This window comes from Rhodnius prolixus, unplaced genomic scaffold, assembly GCF_049639745.1.
Source record: "Rhodnius prolixus isolate KJV_2025 unplaced genomic scaffold, Rpr scaffold_7, whole genome shotgun sequence".
NCBI classification, from domain to species: Eukaryota; Metazoa; Arthropoda; class Insecta; order Hemiptera; family Reduviidae; genus Rhodnius; species Rhodnius prolixus.
Window position 1 is genome coordinate 15,652,198 of NW_027411582.1, and position 22,897 is coordinate 15,675,094.

Here is a 22,897-nt window from a genome sequence, read left to right on the forward strand (position 1 = left end):
CAGGAATGTCTCCTATTCAAAATCGCTCAAATTTCTTGAACCCTACCAAATTTTTTTTTTTTAAAGTTAGTTACAATCAACGCACTTTGCGTTATAAGCAACAATGATAACAATAAATAACATTCACACATATCAGAGGAGAGAAGTTACCCAGCGGTAACACTCCAAAAAACATTCTAAATTCTACTGACTCTCTTCATCAGAGAGGAGATCGCAAGGCCACTGTCTTTTAAGATGTCTGTCTGGAAGTGTTGTCTGGAAATGTTCTGGGAGATAGATGTTGTACAAGTGGATTGTGATGTGTTTGAATGTTAAGATGGAATTTCCTGTATCGTGTTTTCGGCAACTTGTGTTGCACGAAAGGAATGTTCAAGTCTGTGTGAATGGTTTGATTGGTGAAGTAGAAAGGAGAGTCAAACTATAGAGCGAAGAATTTTAGACTGCAAGGACCTGGATTCTTTGCAGATTTGAGCGTTTGGTTGAACCCAACAGTTCGATGCCATGAGCCCAGACTGGCTTTAATATACTTACATATATAAGTCTTTTGTGGTCCAGAGTGAGTTTTGATCTGTTGTCGAGTAGTCTTTTCAGTTGATTTCTGCTCTCCTTAAGTCGTGAATGAAGGTTCCATGTAAGTCTTCTGTCGAGGTAAAGTCCAAGGTAGCGGACCACGTTGACTGCTGGTAAAGGAATTAAATTGTAAAAGACAGGAGGAAGAGTGATGCGTCCAAGAGTTAAGGTAATGTGCTGAGATTTTGTTTCGTTCAGTTTGATAGCCCATTTTTTGAACCATTTTTCTAAGGAGGTGAGGTGAGACTGTGGAGGTTTCTGTGAGCTATTAATGGATCTTTGTCAGTAGATAAGATGGCAGTATCGTCAGCATAGGTGAGAAGAGTAGTTTGAGGATGAGAAGGTATGTCTGAGGAGTAGATTGTGTACATAATGGGGCCTAGTACGTTGCCTTGCGGAACTCCAGCGTCAGCATGGCTGAATGGAGAAAGAATAGTTCCTACCTTCACTCTAAAATGTCTGTCAGTCAAGTATGATTTCAAAATGACCTACCAAATTAAAGCAGTATTTCCGAAAATGATAAGAACTACGATTTATGATTATAAATCAATCGAGAATTTTTGTTAAATCATACTATTGTTTCTTAAAATGACATTTAGCATTCTAAAGAAAGTTTCGTTAATTAAAACCGTATTCACTGTCAGCTGTTACATATTCCATTACTAAATGTTGAAAAAGTCTTTGTATTAGTAGCAATTCTTATTCTTAATGTATAGTAACGTAGGTGTTTCTTTGTGTGTTTCAAAAAACAAAGAAAAGAAGTTAACGTACAGGAGAGTTAACGAGAATCTATGTATGATTCATGAGATGTCCTGCTGAAAGAATACTACTTCCTTCACATGAGGTAGTAGCGTCCTGTTAATGAATCTTTCTTTATTTCTTTACTTCTAAATGGGAGATCTTTTTTACTTCTTTTAAAAATAAAAAAAGTCGACTTGATTTAAAACACAATTAAATTATATTTATTTTATATCATAAACGGAGGAAAAAAGATTTTACTTTATTTATCCTTTTATTGCAAGTTACACCTGTACCTACAGGGTACAATAAGTAAATGTGATGAATGTATAAACAAATTATATTAGTCACCCAGTTGGTCACGGGACCAACGGCGCCTCAGCCGTCTTCGAGGATTGGAGGGTAGCTTAGTTGAAGACAAGTTTGCAGCTAAAGGGTTGGGATGAAGTGACAGTTTTTGGTGAAAAATTTTATATCGGATTTTGGCAAGTTCGGAGATGAATGGAATTTGGAGATCTGTATGTACAGTGTGGTTGCTAACATAGAATGGAGCGTCTACTATGTGGCGGAGTATTTTGGATTGGAGTGTTTGCAGTCTATTGATGTTGGATTTTTTAGCTGTTCCGTAAAGTCCATATTGGTGTGAGAAGAGAGTACAGAGTCGCCGTTTGTTCTGTAGTGTGAGTTTTGAGCGTTTGTCGAGTAGTCTGGCTAGAAGTTTGTATCGTTTGTTTAGTTCGGTACGTTTAAGTCTCGTTTGGGGGTTCCAGGTAAGTCTCTTGTCTAGGTACATTCCAAGGTACCGCACATGGTCGGCTGGTGGGATAGGTGTATGATGTAAGAAGACAGGTGGTGGAGTTTGTCGTTTGAGTGTGAAGACTATGTACGAGGGTCGTTTGAAAAGTCCGTGCAAAAATAAAAACTACTTAATTTTTGGGGGAAACCTTTTTTATTTTTCAACATAGTCTCCTTAGGCTTTGTTCAACATAGGCTTATACAGCGTCCAACGCTGCTCTAGTTTGTTGATCCCTTCCGAATAATAGGATTTGTCCAAGTCTGAAAAATAGCCATTCGTTTCTGCAATCACCTCCTCGTTTGAATAAAATCTTTTTCCCGCCAGCCATTTCTTCATATTGCGGAACAAATAATAGTCCGAGGGAGCCAAGTCTGGAGAATAGGGGGATGTGAAACGAGTTGGAACCCTATTTCCATTAATTTTGCGACCACAACTGCTGAGGTGTGAGCTGGTGCGTTGTTGTGATGGAAAAGGACTTTTTTGTGGGCCAATCGTGGGCGTTTTTCTTGCAGCTCGGTTTTCAAACGGTCCAATAACGATGAATAATATGCACCTGTAATAGTTTTACCCTTTTCCAGATAGTCGATGAGGATTATTCCTTGCGAATCCCAAAAGACAGTTGCCATAATCTTTCCGGCCCAAGGAACGGTCTTCGCCTTTTATGGCGCAGATTCCCCCTTGGTAACACATTGTTTAGATTGTTCTTTGGTCTCAGGAGTGTAGTGATGTATCCATGTTTCATCCACAGTGACGAAACGACGCTTAAAGTCCTGCGGATTCTTCTGGAACAGCTGCAAACCGTACTTGCAACACTTCACACGATTTCGTTTTTGGTCAAGCGTGAGCAATCGCGGCACCCATCTTGCGGATAGCTTTGTCATGTCCAAATGTTGATGCAAAATATTATGTACCCGTTCATTCGAGATGCCCACAGCACTAGCAATCTCTCGCACCTTCACTCTTCTGTCATCCATCACCATATCATGGATTTTATCAATGATTTCTGGAGTAGTAACCTCAACAGGGCGTCCAGAACGTTCAGCGTCACTTGTGCCCATATGGCCACTCCGAAAATTTTGAAACCACTTATAAACTGTTCTAATCGAAGGTGCAGAGTCACCATAATGTTTATCAAGCTTCTCTTTAGTCTCCTGAGGCGTTTTGCCTTTCATAAAGTAGTGTTTAATCAACACACGAAATTCTTTTTCGTCCATTTTTTGAAAATCACTCGACTTCCTCGATTCAAACGAATGCCAAACACAAAGAAATAGACCGATCTGGCTGAAACTTGGTGAGTGTTCTTCCAAGAGATGCTACTAACTAAACATAACCTCGATACGCGCCAGTGGTGCTATCTCTCTGACTTTGCACGGACTTTTCAAACGACCCTCGTATTTAGACTTAGTTGGGTTAATTTTTATACGCCAGTTTTCTAACCAAGGTTCTATTGAGTGAAGGTGGGACTGTAGTGAGCTTACTGCTAGGATAGGGGTCAGAGTGTGTGGAGAGAATGGCAGTGTCGTCAGCGAAGGTGTAAACAGAGGTATTAAGGTTAGAAGGTAAGTCGGCAGTGTAGATTGCGTAAAGAAGGGGAGCTAAGACACTTCCTTGTGGTACACCAACAAGGACAGGATAGATGGGAGAGTGAGTAGTGCCTTGAAGAACTTGGAAGAATCTGTCAGAGAGATAAGAGCTGAGTATGAGGGTAATAAGTGCTAGGAAGGATGCATTTGAGTTTCCACAGTAGACCTTCGTGCCAGACTCGGTCGAAGGTTTGCGATACATCCAGAGGAATACTCCAGCGCAGTATTGTTTTCGTTCGAGTGAAGTAGGTTTTACTTATAACGATTTTTTTTGCAATGAATTTATTCAAACTTTAATCAAGAAAACATTTGCACAGATTTAAAATTGTACACAACCAACATTATAATGCTGATAAGTATTATGATTATAATGCCGATAGTTAGTTGTGCCAGAGAAAATTGGATTTTAATCGAGGAGTACTCTGAACTGACGAGGAATTTATTTAGCAGGGATACTTACCATTTTTTTTTAATTGTAAAATCGAAAAAAAATAATTAAAATCTGAATGAATTATAGTAATTTTTTCCGTAATCTAAACATGAAAACTACAAGCAGTAAGAGGTTGGGTGCGGTTCAATTCTGAAGTTAATTACAACATTATAGTGACCGAATGACCTATACATTCAATATTGGGCGATACAAACGCCAGTCTCCAGGCAATCTAATAAATTCAGCAACACAGACAGTTATCAAGTTCGACCTAAAAAAAAAATAAGGGTCATCTATAAAAGCTAATCTAACTTTCTCTGTTTCTATTACCTTCCCTGTACCAAATAAAACAGAAGAAAGTGAATATAAATGGAAACAAGTATTTAGAAGTAGGAAAAAGATAACTATAAAGTATACGAGGGTCGTTTGAAAAGTCCGTGCAAAAATAAAAACTACTTAATTTTTTGGGGTAAACCTTTTTTATTTTTCAACATAGTCTCCTTTTAGGCTTATACACTTCGTCCAACGCTGCTCTAGTTTGTTGATCCCTTCCGAATAATAGGATTTGTCCAAGTCTGAAAAATAGCCAGTCGTTTCTGCAATCACCTCCTCGTTTGAATAAAATCTTTTTCCCGCCAGCCATTTCTTCATATTGGGGAACAAATAGTAGTCCGAGGGAGCCAAGTCTGGAGAATAGGGGGGATGTGAAACGAGTTGGAACCCTATTTCCATTAATTTTGCGACCACAACTGCTGAGGTGTGAGCTGGTGCGTTGTCGTGATGGAAAAGGACTTTTTTGTGGGCCAATCGTGGGCGTTTTTCTTGCAGCTCGGTTTTCAAACGGTCCAATAAGGATGAATAATATGCACCTGTAATAGTTTTACCTTTTTTTTGGCCTTTTTTGGCGCAGATTCCCCCTTGGTAACCCATTGTTTAGATTGTTCTTTGGTCTCAGGAGTGTAGTGATGTATCCATGTCTCATCCACAGTGACGAAACGACGCTTAAAGTCCTGCGGATTGTTCTTCTGGAACAGCTGCAAACCGTCCTTGCAACACTTCACACGATTTCGTTTTTGGTCAAGCGTGAGCGATTGCGGCACCCATCTTGCGGATAGCTTTGTCATGTCCAAATGTTAATGCAAAATATTATGTACCCGTTTATTCGAGATGCCCACAGCACTAGCAATCTCACGCACCTTCACTCTTCTGTCATCCATCACCATATCATGGATTTTATCAATGATTTCTGGAGTAGTAACCTCAACAGGGCGTCCAGAACGTTCAGCGTCACTTGTGCCCATATGGCCACTCCGAAAATTTTGAAACCACTTATAAATTGTTCTAATCGAAGATGCAGAGTCACCATAATGTTTATCAAGCTTCTCTTTAGTCTCCTCAGGCGTTTTGCCTTTCATAAAGTAGTGTTTAATCAACACACAAAATTCTTTTTCGTCCATTTTTTGAAAATCACTCGACTTCCTCGATTCCAATGCCGAATGCCAAACACAAAGAAATAGACCGATCTGGCTGAAACTTGGTGTGTGTTCTTCCAAGAGATGCTACTAACTAAACATAACCTCGATACGCACCAGTAGTGCTATCTCTCTGACTTTGCACGGACTTTTCAAACGACCCTCGTATATACAATTAAATTTATTTTAAAAAAACAAATACAATTCGTGAAACTATTGATCAAAAATATTGATAGTGAACACTTACTTAGTAGTTATGCAAAATGCAAGAATAATTTGGACGATATTTGTAGACTTAGAATGAGGTAGAGAATCGATTCGAAAGAATCGAAGAAAGAAATCGAGTTTGTGTATTTATAATATTAAAGAAAGATACATTATTCAGCAATTGAGAACAATTAGTATTAGAAAAAAAAAATGAGAGAAATGAACTGCAACAATTTCCAATTAATTTTTAAATGAATCGATCAGGAAATGTTCGATAAATTCATGTTTTTCTCTTCCCCAAACAACAGTTTAACAGAATTTAATGCCAGGACAAATGTTTGTAAAAAATGATGTTAATTTTATTTTTTTAGTGAGAGTAAAATAAAGGTATATTAGTATCCAACAATGCCCAGTAAAAGAACAATATGAAGCATTGTGCGTCATCAGTGAAGACAATCTCCGTGGTAATATGCAAACTCTTTCCTCTCAGTAAGAAGATGAATCGCAGTCCACTGACATTAACTTGATTTCATGTTCCGTTACTTAAGGAAATGGAAGTCTATGTGAGCATGTTAAACGCCATTTCTACACGATCTATACATACTAAGTTTTATCTGCTTTAGAATTAATATTTCAACTATATCTTTATATGCAGAAACAACTAAAATTAGATAGATACCTTCTCATCGTAGATTATTCACAGAAATCACCAATTAAAACTACACAACAAAGTGGCATTTCCCCCTCACTAGAATTTAAACAAAATTTCAAATTTCCCCTCTTTTGAGGGAAAATATTGATTACTTTATTTAAAAAAAAAAATTATAAAAATAAAACTGTGTTTATCTTTCCCTCGTAAATCCGCCATTGCCTAACATTACTTGCATATGGCTGCAAGTTTAAACTTAAAAATACGCTTATTCTTCTACACCGTATTTTAAGTAAGCTCCTAAATGACTAAAAGAAGGTCCTCCAAGAGAACTACCACAAAACTACTTTAAAAAAACAAAATCTTTTAATAAAACTCCCAGATTTACGCTTAACGCACTCATTCTAATTTTATAGAACCGCATTATATTTTCTTTGTGAATATTTTGCAGATCCCAAATAAATAAACTGAAACAAATGAAAGATAAAACTACCCTACGCCACGTAATACTTCCTAAAGCAAACAGTAAAATAAATAGACTACCATTTTATTAAGGTTATCCCGTGATTTTATTGGTACAGGCGTGGTTTGTATTTAAGTGGGCGTGGCCACTAACAACTAGCATGGCTATCTATTGGCTCCACAAACCGCCTACATTTCTCCATCTCCTATATTCTATATTCTGATTGGTCAATTGTTTATCGCCAATTATTTCTCATTAAAATACATTATAAAGTTTTACTAACAATTTTTCCCCCATTGGTATTTGATGTATTATCAGAATATGCAATTAAACAAAAAAATCTTCCAAAATGCTCTAAAATTTGAGATTTTTCTTACGTAATAATGTCTTTTTTCGTGTTAATGGAAAAGTCAGGCCATATTGATTACTTTATTTTAAAAAAAAAATTATAAAAATAAAACTGTGTTTATCTTTCCCCCGTAAATCCGCCATTGCCTAACATTACTTGCATATGGCTGCAAGTTTAAACTCAACAGTACTCTAGATGTGTGGCAAACGTATGTTATCTCTCACTTCAATTTACACCTTCTTAGGCTAGTTTAGAGTAATCTAGGAGCGGTTACTCTAGTAAGTAACAAAAACATTTGAAGTGAACAATCACATTTTTCTCTCTTTCTACTTCACTCTTGGTCAATTTTCTTTGAGACCAATCTTCTATAAAATCCGAATATTTGATTGGGCAGCACACTGAAACCTTAAAGGAAAAAACCTGCCCCATAACTAGATAACCTCTCTAATATGAATTTTAGGTAATTGGTCGTAAAGCGCGCCTACAAAAAAAAAAAAAAGGTATTGCTTTACTTCTTTTATTCTTCCGAAATAAGCGCCACTGGCGAGACCAGTAAAGCTAATATGTATTATGGTACTGGGTTCGATTCCCCGGTCTTAGGCCTTGGATTTTATTTAATAGTTAATAAAATATATTTACAGTAAAGTATGTTTGCTAGTCGCCTCCGTCTACGACACCTAATTGGTAGTTGGACGTTAAGCCCCGCCTGAAAAAATAGGCAGTTACTTTACTTTACTTTTATGCTTCCGAAATAAGACTGTAGCGTTCGAACATTTAATAAAGATCCAAAGAAAATTGACATAAGAGACATATTTGTTCGCACTAACAATTTTTGTCTACAAAAATAGAAAGATTCTCCCTACATGTCCAAAACGTCGAAAAAGTCTTGATAAAGTGGCCTGAATTATTTGTTTTGTATTCAAGAAAGTTGGCCATAATTTTTCAAAGTAACAGCACTACATCGTAAACATCACTATTATTCTATAGTTTAGATAAAAAGGGTGAAGATTTGTAGAAGTTTTATAGAGATATAAGCTAGTAGTACCAGATGTTATGTACAACATTTTTCGCGCAAAAAACGTATTGTTGAAAAGTTATTCAAGGAAGTGTTATGCGAGATAATATAATAGTTTGTCATGCGCAAAACTAATGCGTGGGTAGCGATCCAAGTGGCAGCTGTTGTTATTAAAGATAAAACAAACACATCTCCCGCATAAACTATATTATTTACTATATTCTTCTTTATTTTGACGCCAAACTAAATATATGTATATTTCAGAGAATACCGTTCATAACCCATATGTTCTTATCTATTGTTTTTCCAATATCCTAATCAAAATGTTTTTTTAGTTTAATGGTAAAGCTACACAACTAAAAGGAAGAGGTTATCATGGAAACGTCATTAACATTTCCACTATTTCGTCATTATTTATCCAATTTATTAAAATGTTTACTGGGAATGCTGTTCTTTTCACACGAGCTAACATAAATTTCTTAAAATTTCGCTTCTAAAATTTATATAGATAATTTAAGACATTAACCCTTGTTTCGTATTCTGCATTCCACGCGCCTACATAGATAGATAACTATTATTTGTAAATTATTTTTCAGTTAAAATACGATTTATGGAAGTTCGGGAAGGGATTCATTTTAAATTAATTTACCAGTTACAAGTACCAATAAGTAAGAATCTTTAGAATTGAGAATAAAGAGGTTATGTGAGTGTTTCATTCAAAATGGACCTGACAAAATTGTTAGCATCATATTTTTGTTTGTTTTTTTTATTATATATAGACATCTCAATTCGTTAAAGACGTGAATACGTCTTTAAATTTGAATCATATGGTGGCAATCCAAAAACTCTAATGATAACAAAATCGGGGGATACAGTTTGGCATTATAGTTTCGAATCTATCGTCTACATCCAAAATTAAATTAGCCGACTGGATAGCTAAAGGATCAAAGAATTCATTACGATAAGCGAGGACTCTGACGCATCGCCCGCGGTAGAGGGGGAAGCGCCGCCATTTTGAGATAATTTTGCTGCGTATCAAGATTTGCAATTAGTATAACTTTTGACTCGGAGAAGCTACGATGTTCGTTTAAGTTTTAATCGTCAGCTGTCGTCACAATCTATCGATTGTATATAAAACATTAGTGTAAAATAGTGACAGTGAATATAATAAGGTGTTAGAATAAAAAAATATCAAAAATATATAATGTCGGCCTATACGCATCGAAAAGCGAAAACCAAATACAGAGATCGTATACGGTTGAAAAGGGCTTTTCAAGAACAATTGAATGGTAAAAGTCGCAAAGCCGGTGGAGTCGCCATATATCGCAACATCAATAGCTTCACTGATTGTAATAGAGTTAACATTGACATTTCGGCAATTTATTTGGAAATGAAAGACGCAAAAGCTGATGATGTCTGTTTAGTAAACGAAAAAGGCCAATGGCATCTTCAAATTCGTACTCAGGTGTGTGTATATCCATCCGGGCACAGCGTTAGCAGAAATTAAACTCTTTATGTTACGATCGTTGTTAAAATATTCCAAAAACATCGCTGAAATTATACCCGATTACGAGCCTGATCTTACTACACCAATTATGATAGTTGGAGACTTTAATGCTGATGTCTCACAAAACCGCTCTTTGCCCGTCTTCATGCTCAGCGAGTTCAATTTGTCTTATATTGAAACTTCTCCAACAACGTTAGGTAATACCTATATTGATTTTAACGTTTACCAGAAATCTCGATGTATCTTGTATGCCATTTGTGTCGTACTTTTCGTATCACAGACCTATAATCAATAACGTTATATTGTAACACAGTAATTATTTGTTTCCTTGATTTCATCCTAAATACATAAATAAAAATATTTTATATAAAAAATATAACCCGTTACGTAAACGTATTCACGTACAACCCACGGCCATGTCCATGACACAGCCACACGTTAATTTTTTTAATTCAATTAAATGTACGCTTTATAAAAAAATTATTAACGTCAATTTTTTTTTAATCATTAAGCATAAACACATGTAAATGTTTAAAAGAAGTTATAAAAGAGTTATTTTAGTTATTTCCGGTCAGGCGTTGATGAGATAATGATCATTATGACACCAGTAGATATGCTTCATTACTCATCATGCTTGAAGTACCATTAATGGTCTATTCTTTAATAGAAGACCTCAGAGTAATTGATGGAGAGGATTTCTACTACTGCACAAGGATGTAAACCAAGCTTTACAGTTGCACTATACTCTTCAACAAGATTGATTACTGAATATTTCTGTTTTTTTGTTCGTAACCACCCTCAAGAACAATGCCTAAGATTTAATATATCGATTAAAGCTTCAAAGTGATTATGATTTGGGGACATATTTAGGACATGATTACAATAGGATACTTTAAGAAGATGGTGAATAAAGTTCCTTCTAGAATTGTTTTTTATTTTCATTACACAGTGTGTGGTCCATTATTAGGTCAATCCTTAAATATTTCGAAAGAAATAACCCCAAAAATTGTATTCCTGTGTAATGTGTTGAAACTATTATGTACCTATAATTTGAAAAAATGTTCTACCGACTATTTTATGTACTTAAACCTACATAAATTACAGGAACAGATAAAACAAAAGGTCACAAAGAATGTTTTTCTTTCACATTAGCATTTTCTAATTCCTCCTCCTGGCATTGCCTCCTTTTTAGCGATGATGGAAGTGGAAAGAAATGTTAATCTGTAAATGCAAGTAGAAAGGAGTCATGGTGACCCTGAAATGAAAGCATCTCGTACAGAACAACATTTACTGTTGTTGTCTCTCCCCTCTTGGGGAGGCTTCTTGTTACATAACTATTTTAATTTTCTTCCCTTACTTTTTTCCAACTGATACAGAGAGCAGTTGATAATCTCCTGGCTTGCGAGCAAGCACCTTTGAAGGCACAGTACATGCTGCACAAGCTGCGTAAAGTGCATTATTTGATAAATTAAGGAATAATTTTGATCCTTTACATGAAAGATATTGATCACTTAAATATATGGCAGGAGGTTTCCATTTTTTTTGGTAATTAAACGCAACTCTCCCAAAATTACCAAATAATTATTAAACCTTCTTGTTTGTAACAAATGTAAAATTAATTTCTAGCCATTTTGTGTTTGCTTGAGAACATCTAAAGCTTTTAACATTTGATTTTTCTTAGAAAAATCACTCGGAAAACGACTTATTTCCCGATATTAAGAAAAATACTAGCTTTACTGCCTTGGCAATATTTTTAGTAGAAAGGGGATGAAAAAATACATAAAAATGACCTATCGCGTGCTCTTCTTTCTCTTTGATAACAAGTTAAAAAATTGAAATATGGTTAATAAATACCAGATTTTGAAATGGCCTAGCACCTTTAATTTTGAAGATATCTAATTGCGGTTTCCGGTTTCTTTCATAACTTTTTATACTCTTTAAAACTGTGCACATGAAAATGGGGGGGGGGTCAACTGCGAACCCTCACTTTTGGTGGCGCGTCAGCCGCATATGTGAGCAGGAATCTAAAAAATCAAGTCACATATTCTGAAACTAGAGGTGACGGGCAACAATTTTTCCTCTACCGTTTTCTGCTCAGATCAACCGTTTAATCATGAAATGCATTTAAGCCGTCTTAAAATGAACACCCTCTGTATACAGCGGACACGTATTAGATGTGAAGCAGAACAGAGTCGAAAATACTTCTTGATTTCTTTGCTAAAGTAAAATTTTTTGCAGAGTGTTTTTCTATAGGTTTACATTAAGATATATCCTCAAGATATTGTACTTTTTTTTTTGACCATGGAAAGGAAAAATCCGATATTCGCAGAAGTTTAATAGAAGAATTTTTACTTACTATCTGGTGCAACAGTCCTTAGAGTAGGACCTGGTCCTCCTCAACAAGTTGTGCCCATCCGCTCCGGTCTGCGGCCTTAAGGCGGCCATCTTCTAACTCCAGCCCGAAGAAGGTCTTCCTCCACATCATCCAGCCATCTAAGTCTAGGGCGCCCTCGAATTCTTCTGCCTCCTGGGTTTTCTTTTAACAGTTTTCGGGGCACCCTTTCCCGCAGGCATCCTCTCCACGAGTCCCAACCATCTCAATCTCCCCTTCTTTATTTGGGCGACTATGTTTGGTTCTCCAATCAATTCGTGGTTCTTTCTGATTTTCCAGTCACGGCCATTCTCGCACTTCGGGCCAAAATATCTTTCTTAATATTTTTCTTTCCCAAACCCCGAGAATCTTTTCACTTTCCTTGCTGAGCACCCAGGTTTCGCTGGCGTATGTGACGATGGGTCTGATTATCGTTTTATCTTAGCCTTGCGGGAGAAGAATGTTTACTGATTTAGAATTGATGATTAATCCTAGCTGAAGATAAAATAACTACGCTATTGAAAAAGAAAAAACACAATATAAGGCCACATCTAATCACAATCTAACTTCCAATGAAATCTACCATAATATTAAATACCTATTTTTTTGCATTTCTAAAGTTTAATCATTTCTCCAAAACTATTAATGATTTTGCAATGGAAATAAATCAGAAAAGAATCTCCGTCAAATATTATTCACTTATTTTAACTGCAATTCTCCTCAGATATACGACATTTTTCTTTGATTATAATATTATAAGCATATATTTCATTAATATATTGAATTTTTACATTAAAATTGAATATTAGTAGCACATAGAAAAGTTTTATAGATAATTCTATTCGCGAACTATAAGATCCTATCCTACGTTTTATTTTCACAATTATGAATGCCATCGACATTGCCTAATCACATTCTTCTATTTCTAATACAATTTATATTCATAAAAGAATGTAATAAAACAAAAAATTTGGGAGAATAAAATAAAGAAATAAAAGTTGACATGTCAACAATAGGCTGGCAAAATTATTAATAGCAGTAACAACCTTCAAAGTTGGATAGGCAAAAATAAAATGACTAGAACTTATTATCGCCAATATGTTTAGAACAATGCTTCATTAATTACTAGTGCTCTTATCGCGCCATTCTTATAGAACATTTTCAATAAAAATATATGTTACTTGGTTTTTTTAACTTTTCTATGAAGAGAGACGGGCAATTCCTGATATAAGATAATAGTAACACAGGCAATAAATATATAGTTCTGATCAATGAACTGAATTGTATCAAAAGGTGGGTGTGATTTCCGAAAATTCACTTAGTTCTGAAACTCAAAATGATGACTAAGTAAGTTGTCTTCAACCTTTTTCTGTAAGGAAGAGCTAGCAATTTATATTTTTCTTTAGATTATTATAGTATTGAGTCTCGGAGAGTTGGTATGACAATATAGTCATTCAATTTACTTATACAGACGAACCTCTCAATAACGGACACTGGCGGAGGAAAGCAAAGTGGCCGCTATTTGGAGGTGGCCGTTAGAAGGAGGTAGGCAAGTTTCATAATGAAAAAATATGGGTTTTTTTTCCAAACATCTATTTAAAAATTGTTTATTATTAATAGATTTAAAAATGTGCATAATTGCATAATTATTGCAGCTATATGATATGCATCAAGTTTTTCTTAATTATCCAAAAAAGTTATCAAAAAACTAAATATTATTGTCTTAATTAATAATTTTTATAATAATCATCACATTTATTCATAATAATAATAATTTATGGTAAAATTATCATCGTACTATCATCTATTATTAGCAAAATAGAACAAACCTTTCGGTAAGTTGACGATGCCACGACTTGGTTTTTGCAAAATCTTCTAACACATTTTCTCTTCTAGAGTTAACCACTATCGTTTGAGAGACATATCGTAAAAAAATAATATTGTTCGTCCAAAGTAATATTGAAAAATGATTAAAAATGGTACAAGATGTATGGAGCTTATATAGGAAACTTTAGAGAAAATCCAGAAAAAAAACAAAAACTTGAGAGGGGATAATTATTTTGATCACCGCGTCAAAACGAACTTTTAATAATAAGGTGGTCGTTGGTGGGAGGTGAAACATTTAATCCGTTCCCCAAAAAATCAATGTCCGCGGTCGCTATGTAGAGTGACCCATTAGACGCGGAGGTTCTTTTATATAGAAAGTGTATAGGGGTAAAACAGGGAAATCCAAAAACTGGTCCGTAAATGGAGGTGGTCGCTAGTGAGAGTGTCCTTTATGGGGAGGTTCGACTTTATATGTAATACGAACAAATCCCTAGGTGGCCTTAGGCCTTTAGAGTAAATTCAGATACTTAAAAGGTAGATTAGGCCTGGCTAGCTAAGACTAAAAGTTGAGATAACCATTTCTTGGTTATCTAGCAATATATTTTTTACATACCCTAGAATCGATGCTGCCGAATCTTCGATTGTCTTTCATCTAAAATAGTTCCCAGGCTAGCCCAGGTGAGTAGGGCAGGTCCATTTAGTTATAAATCATCTGACTTAAGGTGTGGCACCGGTTTTTATACACAAAATAAAATCCCTAATTTCCATTAAATGCAAACTCAAATTGCCCATCCATTTCACATCATAACTTTTCACACATCATAACGTCCAAATGAGGCGATAACACCAGAAAACATAAAACAAAATCCACAAAATCGTTTTGAATGATCGAAAAGTGAAGTTGCGTGAGTTAGCTGACATCGTAAAGATATCAAAAGAACGTGTTGGTTTTATATTGCATGATGCATTTGACTATGAGAAAGCTCTGTTCAAAGTGGGTGCCGCGTTTGCTTACTGTTGACCAAAAACAAGAACGTGTTGATGATTCTGAGCAGAGTTTGGCCATGTTTAAACGTAACAAACCGGAATTTTTGCGTCGATATGTGACAATGGTAGAAACATGGGTCCATCACTTCACTCCGGAATCAAAACGATCGTCATCGGAGTGGACAGCAACTGTTGAAGCTCGTCCAAAGCGGCCGAAAGCACAACAAAGCGGCTGGAAAGGTTATGGCCACGGTATTTTGGGATGTGCGTGGTGTAATATCCATCGACTATCTTGAGAAGGGAAATACCATCAACAGTGAATATTATATAGCGTTATTGGAGCGTTTGAAGGCCGAAATTGCAAAGAAACGACCGCAGATGGCAAAGAAAAAAAATTTTGTTTCATCAAGACAACGCACCGTGTCACAAGTCAATCAAAACAATGGCAAAACTACATGAATTGAACTTCGAATTGCTCCCACATCCACCGTATTCGCCAGATTTGGCTCCCAGCCACTACTGGCTGTTCGTAGACTCCCCCCAAAAAGCTCGCCGGTAAGAAATTTCGCTCGAATGAAGAGGTTATCGCTGAAACTGAGGCCTATTTTGAGGCAAAAGATAAATCGTTCTTCAAAAGTGGTATTGAAATGTTAGAGCGGCGCTGGAATGATTGCGTTGTTCTTGATGGAAATTACGTTGATGAATAAAGCTAATTTTGAACAAAAAAAAAAAACGTGTTTTCTTTGTTAGGCCCGGCACTTTTCAGCCTATGTGTTACTTTTTCATACAGTGAAGAGAAAGATGAAAATTAAATATAACACGAAAGATGTGTCTGAAATAGGTTAGTTTAGTAAAAGTATTTAATTTAACAATATTTAGAACAAGTCACTCCCACCAAAATGATGAAAGTTCGGGGGAAAAAAGTCTAATAATTAAAATTATATTTTATTACAATAAATATATTAATAAGACAACAGTGAAATTTTGAATTGTATATCTATTTAAGATGAAGTCATTTAGAAAATGTCAATCGCTTAATATAATCGATTGTAGACACTTTCACCTGGAAGTAGTTATTAGGTTATCAATATGTGCCATTGTTATTAAATAATACACGATTATTTGCAAATAACGCCACGCCTAAAAAATAGTGCAACAGTGATCACATACATCTTAAAATGTCGAACGGTTATTGTACACAGAGGCGCGACTATTTACATTTCTTTCTATCTCCTTTATTATTATCATCATTATTTTAAATAGAAGTTTCTCTTCATTTACAAATAACATTAGCATTTCAATTATGAAAGTAAAAACATGATTCTCTCAGAATTTTTAACAATGAATATTAGAGCAGTTATAATTAATGCTTTGTCATTATAAATTTAAGAGTTTTAATGAGAATTATTTATGGTTAATGAGACCCTAAATTATACTTGAATGATATATTATTAATTGCTATTAATGATTTGTGGTGTTTTTAAGAGCCACTGGTCTTGAAAGATCAAAACAAATTCATAAATGATTTCCAATAACTAGTTATAGTATTTCATTTAAAAATGTAGATAATTCAATAAATGAAGATCAATTAAGTGCACTTCACAATATTTTTAAATGATCTACCATTAATATGATGTATTCTTAACAAGGTGCTGGTGTGGTCTAGTGGTCAAGAGCTTGGCTTTGTGACTGAGAGATCACCGGTTCAAATCCCGCGTATGGCTACTTTTTATTTGTTAGGAAAAATTGTTTATAGTAAATTATGAGCTTCCACCCCTCGTTTACGACACGATTAATTTAATCTTAACAATATTTTCATGGAGAGTATAATATAAAAATGGAGAATAGCAATTATGATTTGGCCTAGTGGAAGGAAAATAATCATAGAAAGGAAAAATAAGTATTATACGGTGGTAACCATTGTACTCGTTTAAATTAAATCTTTCATTGCTTAAAATTTCACTCCAAACTAATGATGGTAGCTTTACATGTTTATATACGACTGTACTAGATTGGGAATTGAAGAGATTAACTCAATGTGTAGCGCACTGAATGCCCAAACAAAGATCCTCTGTTCGAATTCAGCTGCCGGCCTTTAGATGTTCCATTTCTAATGGAAAATCCGTCAGACAAGGTAGGTAGAAAGAATTTGAATGAAAGGTTGGTTATATACGAGGGGGTACCCAAAAATAACCGGAATTGCGTTGCCGCGCATGGAGCTTATGTAGTACGCATTTCTGCCGCTAGACGTGTATAGCGCAATTCCTTGCCAGTTCAGTCCTGCCTGTGTTGTCTGCCTGGCTTGTTCTGTTCATCTGCAGTGATTGTTTTTACCAGCGCTGTTTTGTTCTTTTTTCGTTTTTTATGATAGCAAGTTTAAGTGAACAACGTGCAGCTCTGAAATTTTGTTTTCTACTCGGCAAAAATGCTGCTGAAAGTGTTTTAATGTTGAAAACAGCTTACAAAGATGACGCTATGGGAAAAACTCAAGTATACGAGTGGTTTACTCGGTTTAAAAATGGCAACATGTCGATTGATGACAAACCTCGTTCTGGACGTCCATCAACTGCCCAAATCGACGAAAATGTTGAAAAAATTCGAGAGCTGGTGTTCACAGACCGTCGACAGACAATTGATCAACTGTCAGAGAGTAGTGGGTTACCTTGGAGCTCGGTTCAGCGAATTTTAACGGAAGATTTGGGGATGAAAAGGGTTGCTGCCAAGTTTGTTCCTCGAGTTCTGACTGACAATCAAAAAGAACATCGAGTTGAAACATGTCGTGCTTTGAAACAACAGCTTGAAACTGATCCAGACTTTCTGTCAAAGGTCATTACTGGTGATGAGTCATGGTGCTATGGTTATGACCCAGAAACAAAGCAACAGTCGAGCCAATGGAAGACGTCATCTTCACCCCGACCAAAAAAATGTCGTCAAGTCAAGTCAAACATCAAAACAATGCTGATTTGCTTTTTTGATGCCAAAGGCGTAGTCCATTCAGAGTTTGTCCCCCCAGGTCAGACCGTCAATCAAACCTTGTATTTGGAAGTTTTGAAAAGATTGCGCAATAGTGTTCGCTAAAAAAGACCCGATTTGTGGCAAACAGGAGACTGGTTCTTCCACCACGACAATGCACCTGCACACACAGCCATCTCTGTTACACAGTTTTTTGGCTAAAAATGGCATGGTTCCGCTGCCCCACGCACCTTACTCGCCTGACCTGGCTCCGTGCGACTTTTTCTTATTTCCACGCATGAAAAAGGGCATGAAAGGTCATCGATTTGACAACATTGAAGAGGTCAAGAAAAAAACGAAGAAGGAGCTGTCAGCCATTTCTAAAGATGACTACAAAAAATGTTTCGAACAGTGGAAGCACCGGTGGGACAAATGTATTAGTTGTAATGGAGAGTATTTTGAAGGGGATAAGGTTGTTCTGTAAAAAATTTGTAAATAAATAGCTTTTAAAAAATAATTCCGGTTTTTTTTGGGTACCCCCTCGTAGTCTGTACATGTACGAAGTGAAGAGAGTAGCTCCAAGAACAGACGCCATAAGAATCGCCCAGCATCCACAGAGATATGTTTTAAAGATTAAAAACAAAACTGTAAGACTATTCTTGAGTTCCACAGCTTAAGATGGTTAATAGGTAAGCCGCTAGAAAGAGGACGATTTAGAAGGTTTCTGAACAGCCATCAATGTCTCCATTGATAGGAAAACGAAATATTCACAATACATGCTGAATCATGCTATGTTTCCTCCAGTAAGCGAAATTAGGACTAAGAGCTAAAAATATACAACTTAAAAAATAAAAAGAAATTTGTACAATTATTTCATAAAAATATTAGCCAATATTTCAGACAATACATTAAGGGAATGTAGCTGATGCCCACAAAAACAATGACTCCAACAATCGTGTACAGCATTAAATTCACGAACTATAAAAACTACAACAATACTATTGTACAAAATTACATCCTTTTAAAAGTCTTAACGAATTAGAAACTAAAATAAAATAAAAAAGAATCTAGATATTTCTATATCAAGGTGCAAGGTTGTAAATTTATGTAAATGAAAATGTTTTATCTGATCGGAAGTGAAGGAACTCACGAATAGAATCGAAAATTCATTTTTCTATTGTTTTGCTAACTCGTTATTTTTGTTTTGTAGCAAGAGAAGTATTATCTGTAAGTATATCGCTATAATAATATCTCCTTTTTATACTATACTTATTAATGTTTTCTTTATTTTATTTTTTGTTTACTAAGATGGTATCTATGAAGTATTGAACAAAAAAATGGAATTCATTAGTTTTGCTGTATTTACTAATATTGCCCAAGTTTTATGCGTATACATTACAGTAAACTAAAAGAATATATGTCTTTAAATGAGGCGCCACGGTAGCCGAGCGGTTAGAGGCGTTACCTGCGAAGCTAATATATACTGTGGTACTGGGTTCGATTCCCCGGTCTTAGGCCTTGGATTTTATTTAATGGTTAATAAAAGAAATTTACAGTAAAGTATGTTTGCTAGTCGCCTCCGTCCACGACACCTAATTTAGTAGTTGGACGTTAAGCCCCGCCTGAAAAAAAAGACGATTACTTTACTTTATATATCATTAAATGTTTTTTCGTTTTAAAACAAAAAATATTAATACCAAGAGCCTTACAATAGTCATAAGACCACAACTTGTAGCAGCCCCAGATGATGGTAACCACAAATTCAGTTTCTCTCAGCCAGTTTTAGAGGAGCGATAGGAGCTGGCCGTCAAGGATTACCATTTACAGTGACAATAAAAGCCTTCCTCTTAGATATTCTGCAGAAGACTTCATTAGAGTTGAATGAAACTAGGTGGATGCTAATACCAAGCTATTCTTTCCTACCAGGAAGAGTCTGAGGAAGGATGAGGTAAAGGCAGTTAGGGATGGCCACTACCTGGATTTCACCAAATCTTCTCCTTTCAATATTTCCGTAGAAGATACTTCATCCTCAATCATCAGCTATAAAGTAAGTAACATAATCCTCTGTATCTCGGTCAAGATACAGGGAATGAAAGTCACATCCGAACTTTTTGAAATGAAAATACTTTTTCTATTTTTAAAAAAGGGAAATCTCAGCGCAAGGTTCACCAAACAAAATGATATACCAGGTAGTGATAGACACCAATTGCATAACTCCTAGATCTAGAAGATGGCGCGCGTTCAGAATTTCCCTCGGAAAATGTGTTTCAAGAAATTGTTTGGAATTTTCCGAAAAAAAAAAATTGTAAAACCTACAACTTAATAATAAAGTTATGAGAAAACCTAAAATGCTATATTCCCACTATATCACGGTTCGCCTAGAACGATTTTAATTGAAAAGTTCACCAACATGAACATTTTTTCTTTCTCGTTATTATTTGGGTCGAAACTAACCAAAATCCACTGAAAACCAAATCGGTTTACGTAGCGGACTTTTTGTTTTTTTAATTTTTCAGGTCAAAAAATGGGAAAAACGGCTTTTTTTTGCATTGTTAAGCCTAATAAATGGAAAAACTATACAGTTTTTTGCAATACATTTTGAAGCTGAGAGAATTTCCGACAGATTGATGTATTTTATAAATGATAAAAATGAAATTTCGACATTCAAAATCAATAAAAAAGACATTTTTGAGCAAAATAAGGCAAAAACAAGAGGGTTTCTCGCATTTCAAAGCTTACTTAACAAATAAATCATCGTTTTTTTAGTGGAAGGGAATAGGACTTTTCAAAAATGAGAAAAATTCCTGCAAAATACAATATTTATACACTGGGAAAAGGGAAATTTTCAAATTCAAATTCATTTAATGAAACTTTTTGGATTAAAAGAGCCCAAATAATTTTTTATCGCATTGCAGGGCTTTGTAACTAAAAAAATTAAAGTTTTTGCTATTGGAGACATTGTGATTGACATCAGAGGTTGAAAAGAACTTACTCAATTATTTTTAAGTTTTTTTAGTCAACATTTTTTACTTTATTTGAATAAAGATAGATATTCATAGAAATTAAATTTTCACAAAAAAGACATTTATGTACATAAATATAAAAATTTAAAGTAATTATAAACTTAAAGTAATTTAAATTTTATTTTTTAACAAAGATCTCAATAATTTTATCGTGAACAACGATAGTACAATACTTTGATGTCGTATATTATGATATAAATTATTTTGTCAACAAAAGAAATTACAAATGATTACAATTGTAAACAACAATAGAACTGCATTGGTTTTTGCAAAAAACGGTATTGTTTTTCCATTTATTAGGCTTAACAAGGCAAAAAAAGCCGTTTTTCCCGTTTTTTGACCTGAAAAATTAAAAAAAAAAATCCGCAACGTAAACCGATTTGGTTTTCAGTGGATTTTGGTTAGTTTTGACCCAAATAATAAGGAGAAAGAAAATTTTTTTCATGTTGGTGAACTTTTCCATTAAAATCGTTCTAGGCTAACCGTGATGTACTACATACCTTATTTCTTATATAATTACATAAAACCATATTACATGAAATATTACATATTATTTTGGGCATTCATTTAGAATTTAAAGGTGAATGTCCGCAAACCATGAGCACGACTGGAATATAAAGAAACTGATGTACATTGTTGTACAGAGTTCTGTATTATTAAGCCCTCGGTTTTTTGCTAATTTTAGGCACGTTTTAGTCATTCAAAATTTACACGTTCCATGCATTTTCCTTAAAAAGTCTATTTAGTCACGTTTGTTTTACGAAAAAAACAAAAAAACGAACTGGCCTTTAGACTTTACGTATCAACTGTAGTTTTAGATTTCAAATTATGGAAGAAAAATTTTAAATATTTCATTTTGTTGCCGTACTTACAACTCTTACCCTGCAAAACAGCGTTAATGTTCTCGTTTAATGGTCATGAGTGTACGATTTTTCTTAAAAGAATATTCCAATATTCACAAGCCCCCAAGATAATGGAATCAATCGGCTAAATGCGATAATGTTTGCAATAAAGATCTCTTTAAGAGTGCCATTGACAAGAGTATGGTAGTGTTACCAAGAAGTAGCTAGCTTACAGAGGATACGTTTCCTGTAACCTAAGTTTAGACCAATAGGAATCGGTTGTTGGGAATGCTCAAGGCTCTTCTTAGTGTAATGGTGCAGAAATGGATGCTGTTCTGATAAGATCATCTAAGGCTCTTAGTGCAGAAACATGGAAGAGCAAGAGATGAAGGTCATCAAGTTCTTTACACTTCTAGCCTTAGGTAGTTCCGCTGGTAACCTGGCTGTGGTTATTAACAAAGGTATACACCTCAGCCGACTTCAATCTGCCCTTTAAACACCTTTACCAAGGTACAAAGGCTGAATCTAAGAGATACCAGTAGAAGGTGTGTCTAAAATGTGATGTATACTAGGCAGTTTGTTGAAGGGGCAATGCTAGTAAGTAAACAATAAGAGAAAACACCTAAAATTTATGGTAAAGTAAGGAAACGTCTTACTCAGTCTCTTTCTGAAGCTACTGTTCAAAAAGAGGATGAAGCTACACATAGACAAGTTGGATAGGTCGTATACAGCGATGAAAAAAATTCCAAAACCAGTTGATACTCAAAATAAGGCTGATAACAATTAAAAAAGAGTTTTGTTTCAAAAGCAGTTCAAAAGAATCGTAATTCTAACATCATTCTCAAAACTACCCGAACTCAATAAACCGAAGAGTTCTAAGAACACGCTTTGTTCATTGAAATAATTCTAAGAACAGTCTCAGTTCGTTTCAGCAAAATTAGTTACAATAGGTAACATTTCAGTAGAAGACAACTCTTTTAATTTAAACTTTTCAACATTGCTACCTATTTTATAAATATGATTTACAATCAAGAACATCTTTAGCTTGGATTTTTATTTGTAAATATTTTATTACCTAATCGTTCCTTGCACAGTTCTTCAAGGAATTTTCTAATT

The 22,897-nt window shown here is 35.1% G+C and overlaps 2 long non-coding RNA genes across 11 annotated transcripts in view; one reads left to right on the top strand and one right to left on the bottom strand.

Annotated features, from left to right (window-relative positions):
- The window catches only part of LOC141447072 (uncharacterized), a 128,707-nt gene that overhangs the window by 52,553 nt on the left and 53,257 nt on the right, over positions 1-22,897 (top strand). The window lies entirely within an intron of this gene.
- The window catches only part of LOC141447071 (uncharacterized), a 120,386-nt gene that overhangs the window by 29,922 nt on the left and 67,567 nt on the right, over positions 1-22,897 (bottom strand). Inside the window, exon 4 of one of the 10 annotated variants that reach the window (XR_012454128.1) lies at positions 12,136-12,645. The exons of 8 other annotated variants lie outside the window; for them this stretch is intronic. This is a non-coding gene — a long non-coding RNA (uncharacterized lncRNA). Of the gene's footprint in view, positions 1-12,135; positions 12,666-22,897 lie in introns of all 10 variants that reach the window. One more of the 10 variants, XR_012454126.1, reaches the window with a different exon arrangement.